Source organism: Chelonoidis abingdonii, chromosome 1 (genome assembly GCF_003597395.2).
Source record: "Chelonoidis abingdonii isolate Lonesome George chromosome 1, CheloAbing_2.0, whole genome shotgun sequence".
NCBI lineage: Eukaryota > Metazoa > Chordata > Testudines > Testudinidae > Chelonoidis > Chelonoidis abingdonii.
Window position 1 is genome coordinate 151,122,140 of NC_133769.1, and position 6,257 is coordinate 151,128,396.

General features: G+C 56.2%; 1 pseudogene; it reads left to right on the forward strand.

Annotated features, from left to right (window-relative positions):
* Positions 1-309: 309 nt before the first annotated feature.
* On the forward strand, positions 310-3,022 carry LOC142046383 (protein maestro-like; annotated as a pseudogene).
* The last annotated feature ends 3,235 nt before the right edge of the window (positions 3,023-6,257 follow it).

Below are 6,257 nucleotides of genomic sequence, written 5' to 3' on the forward strand. Positions count from 1 at the left end.
GGTGGTGTATTGCTTGTAAATTAATCCCTCTGCTGGGGGCTCTGTGGTGGGGTTTGGGAGCACCCCACTGGAAGCAGAGGGAGCGCTCTGCCCTGCTCATTTCACTTCTGTTAAGCTCAGCTGAAGCCAGCCTCTCCTGAACAGCAGTTGGTATGGAACTAAGTCACCTCCTGGCCCCTCATCATGCTCCCTTCCCCTTGCTCTGGCCGGGCTAGGACCCACTGGCCTTGCCCAGCCCTCTCTGACAGCTCCTTTCCGTCCCTTTAGTTCCTCGGCAGCCCCCTGCTGATGGAGAAGGAGCCCAAGGCGATGCGGAAGTAGGTTGTGAAGGCCACACTGCAGCAGACAGAGGACAGCAACACCCACATTCGAGGCAGAGCACTGCACGGTCTCAGGAACGCAGTGACCGAGTTCCCAGACAAGGTGGGTCTGGAATGGCAGGATACTAGGCAAAGAGGGCTGGGTAGAAAGCTCCTGGTTCCCCTTGTCCCCAGCCCATGGCTCCTGTGGAGCAGACTGGGCTGTGGGCTGACTTGCCTGGACTGTGGTTACACTCAGGCTGACAGAGCGTTGCTCACCAAGCGGTGTCCAACCCCTTCTCTGCAGGTCAGGAAGAAGTAAGACCAGATCCTGGGGAGGTTTGTCCGTGGTGTGTGCAAAACTCCGCGCCATTCTGGATACCATGAAAGGGCTCTGCTGGATGCTGCTGGACCCCAAGGGGCTCTGAAGGATCATGATGCTGTCCCACTGGCCCTGCAGGTGAGAACGTTCTTTGAGGACGTAAGTACCAAGCAGGGCAGGCCCCATGGCACTATAGGGCACCCCACAGGGGGAGATGCTCAGGACCTGCCCTCACGCGGAGGGGGCTCAGAGTCTGATGCAGGCACATTCCTGGATTTGTGGGGCAGCTCAGCTCCTATGCTGGGGAGGCAGGGATAGAATCATTCTTGGGCCCTGGGCCCACAATTGTTCAGCAGCCCTGGGGCCCAGCAGGAAGGAGGGGAGTTTGCAGAGAATTGTCCTGTCATTTGAACTAGCTGAAACCTCTCTGGGCTCTGCGGCTGCCAGGCTGATTCCCAAAGCATGTGAGGGCCTGAGCCTGTCCTCCCTAACCACCCTGCGCCCCCTGTCTGCAGGAGAACAGCGGCCTGCGGTAGGCCTCCATGGAGCTCTTTGGCCATCTCAGCAAATTTGTTTCCAATAAGTCCTCCCTCTTTGGAGCTGAGGGGGAGAAGAGCATGGAGGTGCTGCTCATCTACCTATAAGACAGAGACCCCCAGGTGAGCAGGTGAGTACAGTTGAGGGCTCATAGGGGCAGGGGTGGCTGAGGGCATTATAACAACATGGTAAGGGTGGTGCAAACTGCCCCCTCCAAGCCCCAGATCTCCTCAGTGCTGCCCTGTGGCACCCAGGACCGCCCCCCCCCAGTAATCCAGCCTTCCCCCACCCCACACAGAGCTCTGCCAGCTCTCAGAGTGTAGCTGTGGGGTAGATCTGTGGGGTTTCCTTCTCCTCCTCCATTCCCCACAGTTACCTCCAGCCTCCCTGCCCAGCTAGACTCTCCGCACCTGTGGCTCCATTTTACAGCCTGCTCTATTTAGTGGCCAAGCCCAGGCCTATCCGTGGCCCCTAGCAAGTGACCTAACCAAAGCAGGGCCTCAGGGAAGAGCAGGTTGCTGAGGCCAGCTGGCTCTCCATTGCTGCTGCCCTGCCCTCACTTGTGTGCTAGCTCCTGTCTGGGAACGAGCAGAGACTGCAAGTTGGCAGCCCGTTGCACTCAGGGAGGATCAGCCAGCTCCCTTCTCGCCCTCTCCGGCAGGCATGCAGGGTGGCATTGCCGCGCTGCGCACCCTTCCTCGGCTACCAGCCCCTGTGCACACTCGTGCAGAGCCAGCTGGCCGAGGGGGCAGCCCCCGCCATCCCCACCTTCCTGAGCGAAGCCTGCAGGACCCTGGTGAGTGAGTTCTGCGGCGTGGGCCCTGCAGGACAGAGGGGTGGGAGGACCTAGGCACAGATGGGTTTCCCTGCTCCAGGGAGCCCCCTCACTGACTCGGCCCCATCCCCTGCCCTTCAGGATGGCTCCTCTACAGGTCAGTTCTGTCCCATGGGAGGAATCAAGGGGGAGAAGGATCTGACAGCCAGGTGTTCCTCACCTCCATAGCAGGCAGCTCCCCTCAGCCTGGAGAGGATGTGTAACTTAGGACTAACTGAGTTCTTGGCTTCCCAGCTCCAGGACTGCCCAGGGAAGCTGAGCAGGAAGGGTGCCCTGAGAGCAGCAGCTGCCCAGCAGCTGATAGGTAAGAAAAGAGCTGGAGCTCTACTTCCTATTATCCCTCCCTGCCCCATGAGTCTGGGGCCCAGTGCCACAAGCACACTGCCAAGGGGCGGGGGGGAAGACTGGCCTCCTCTGCCCACACACAAACACACCCAACTCCCCCCCACACACCTTCCCACCTCCCTGAGACAAAGGGAGAACCAAGGCTCCTTGCAGCCAGATGCGGGAGGGCTCTGTGGCCAGAGGGTCTCCTCTGTCCTGGCCCTGGGCAAGCCCAGCACCTGCAGCCGGAGTAGGCCCAAGGGAGAGATCTTGCCTCCCAAAGGTCTCACCCTGCTTCCCCTTCCGCACCACGGAGGTGCTGGCCCCAGCCAGGGCCCTGTGCAGTCTGTACAGGGAGGGCAGAGATTCACAGGAAGTCCCAGCCCTGTCCACTCCAGCTACCACCAGCATGCAGGCAAAGAGCCAGGGCAGCATCTCTGCCACACTGTGCTTCATGCCAACTCCCAGTGGGGCTTGTGTGCAAAACATTTCTCCTGGCCTTCGTGGGGCACGAGGCCAAAGGCAAAATGATCCCAATAATCTTGGGGACTGACTCTCCACCCAGCTCCTTTCCCTCCTCTGCCCAGATGGATTGGGGGCAGGGAGCACCCTGAAGGACAGAAATACAAGCGGTGGCTGGTGCCCTGCATGCTGTTAAATAACCAGGCCCATCTGTCTCTCCTAGGATCCATGATGGACAATTGAAGTCAGAGAAGAGCAGGAGGCTTGGACCACCCGCCCTGCTGTAAGTCACGGCTGAGAGATATTGCTGTGCTGGGAGGGGTGGGGGGAAATCAGGGAGGGGTTCTAGGGGCAGGGGGCAGAAGCCACATTGCACGGTGGCTGGGAGCCGGAACCCAGTTGGAGTGACCTGCAGAGCGCAGGAGCAGGGAGAAAGCCCTCGGGGCTGGTTCTGAGGTATCCTCTCCCCGGTCATAGTTTGAAACTCCCTGCCCCATGGGGTGTTCCCATCCTGGCCCAGGCAGGAGCCATGGCTGGTCAGCAGGGTCTGGGAGTCAGAAGTGAGTCATTCCTGGCAGGCAAGGGGCAGTGGCAAGCAGAGAGGGAGTGGACTCCACAAGAAGGAGGGAAACAACCTTCCATGAGAGACCCGGCTGCTGGAGGAGACTTTTCCTCCTAATCCCTCACCAGCTGCGGTGCCGCTGGCAGGGACTCTGAGCAGTCCCAGCCAAGGGAGAGGCTGGGGGTTGCTCTGAGCCTCATTTGGTGCTAACTCTGCACAACCCAGCCTAACATATGCCAGGAAGGCATGTTGCAGACCCAGCATTAACCATCTCTCCCTAGGATTGCTGCCAGCCCCCTGCAAGTGGCAGCTCCAAGAGCCCCTGCACGCACGGAGCAGCTGACCACCACCCGAACCCCACCTCCATCCCAGCCCCAGCTTTGCTTATTGGGATACAAAATCCTAGCTCAGAGCCTCCCGGCCTTCAGCAGCTGATCATGCCCCAAAGGGCTGCACCAGAGGTGAGGAAACAGAGCCAGGTGCTGAGGAAACACATCCCAGGGCTGGAGTCTGTAGTCCAACCCCTCCCCCGCATCACGGACATTACTTCTGTCAGAGCCTGGTCCTGCCAGCTGCTCACTAGGCAGAACCCAGCCAGGTGCTGAGCAGGCTGTCCTAGGCCTGGTGCTTAAATGCCTGTAGAGGCTGCAGTCAGCCCAAGAAGGGTGGGCAGGGGTTGGCACAGAGTCGCAGGCTGAACTGCGGGTCACAAGCAGACCCAGTGTCACTTCTCACAGCCTCAGTCCACAGAGCAAGAGAGGAATAAGGTAGCTAGGAGCCAGAATTCCTTCAACTCTCCGGCTGCAGGCCCTGGGACTCTCCAACATTGACCCTGGCTGTCGGAGAAAACTCCCCACCTCCCTTAAAAAACCAAGCAACATCGACTGAGGAACAAAACTGCAGCATCTGGGTCAGGTCTTGCTAGAGAGGGGGAGTCTGAGCTCTTTACATTGTTCTTTGTAGTGAAGGAGAGCTCCTGGACCAGCCAAGGCCACTAATAATAGCAAGAGCCAGAGGTTATTTTAAGCTAAACAAATTCTTTAAAAGAGGCCGGGTGAGGAGTAAACAGAAGCCTAAATTACACAGCAGGTAGCATGTATAGCGGGAAAGTAGAAGTGCTAAGATGGCTAGGAAGAGCAGATAACTAAAGGGATATAGACAAACACTAAAAAACACTTTAGGGAGATCAGAAGCCTATGAAAGAATGGGTGGATTCAAGAGAGCAATCAATGGTGACAAGGACATTGCTGAGAAGCTAATATTTTTGTGTGTGCATCTTCTGCCTTTATCACAGAGGCTGTTGGAGAGAGATCTGTCCCAGACCAGTTCTTTTCTAGTAATAGAGGTACTGTCGGGGCTTGAGATAGCATCAGAAGCGGTCCTGGACCAAGCTGATAATTTACAAAGTAACCCCCACCCCCACTTCTTCATGCTAGAATTCATCCTCCTCTTAGTAGTAAAAGAGCCCTACTATCAATCAAACCCTAGCCCCACCCCTTTACCCTGCCTACCTGTCACCCAGACTTCCAGCCCATGAGGGTATTACTTCCAAGGTGAAGACGCCACATGTCCGGAAGCAAGGTGTGTCATGTGACCCCTCTAAGAACTCTCCCCACTGCCCTCTACCAATCAGGATGAGTTTTTCCCTCATAGAACTGCCCCGAGAGGAGATTTGACCAATCAGGGGAAGATCTGGGGCGGGGTGACCCGTCTGGAAGTGGGTCATGTGACCCCTCTAACAACTCCTCCCATATCCCTCTACCATTCAGGAGGAAGGGACCTACCATAAATCAAACCTAACCCCATCCCTTGACCCCTTAAATCTTGCCCAACTGTCACCAGAAAGCCCGCGCCATATGGGTATTACTTCTGGGGTCAAGGTGCCCGCATGACTGGAAACAAGGTGTGTCATGTGACCCCTCTAAGAACTCTTCCCACTGCCATCTACCAATAAGGCTTGGTTTTGTCCTCGTAGGACCACCCTGAGAGGAGATTTGATCAATCGGGGAGTTCCGGGGTGGGGTGACCCATCCAGAAGTGGGACATGTGACCCCTCTAACAACTCCTCCCACCTCCCTTTACCAACCAGGAGGGGTTTCAGCTGCTGGGGACTACCCCAAGAGGAGATTTGACCAATCGGGGAGGAATTCAGGGGCGGGGTGACCTGTCCAGAAGTGTTTTGTGTGACCTTTCTAAGAACTCCTCCCATCGCTCTCTACCAAACGCAATGAGTTTTGGCTGCATAGGACTTCCCCGAGAATAGATTTGATCAAAATAGGGCAGGTTCTGGGAAGGAGTGAACTGCCCAAAAGAGGGTTGTGTGACTTCTCTAAGAACTCCTCCCAGCGCCCTCTGCCAATCAGAGCGCAGCGCCATCACCCTGTATTGCAGAAGAGGCCATCTTTTACCAAGAATGCATGTTTTAGAAATTATGGAAACATGGACCTCTTCACCACCCCATGAGAACTTCAGACTTTGTTTTAGCCCCGAGCACCTTTGGACTTGTGTGGAGAAAGCGCTCCATCAGCAACAGTTCCAAAGATGGCCCTTTGACTCAACCACTGATGGATACGCAGGAGCCCAACCCCGAAACCCAAACCCTCCTGAGGTACCGTGATGAGTGTGACGGCCTCTCATTGTCCACCCCCCTAGAGGTGGAAGACGATCATGGATTGGAGGAGTCACCGGCAGACAAGGTAAATGGAAAAGATGTTGCTCAGGTAAATGAATGATTAAGAAGCGATGGTTGAGGATGGGGTGTAATGGGGTTAGGAACCGACCTGGGATTGCATAATTCTAAAAACAAGCAGTGGGGGTGCTTACGCTGTTTCTTTTCTGAAAAATCTCTCAGCAGCTTGACGATGCCTTTCTAGAGGCCTTTGAGAAAGGTAGCCATGTGGGAGGAAATATATCATG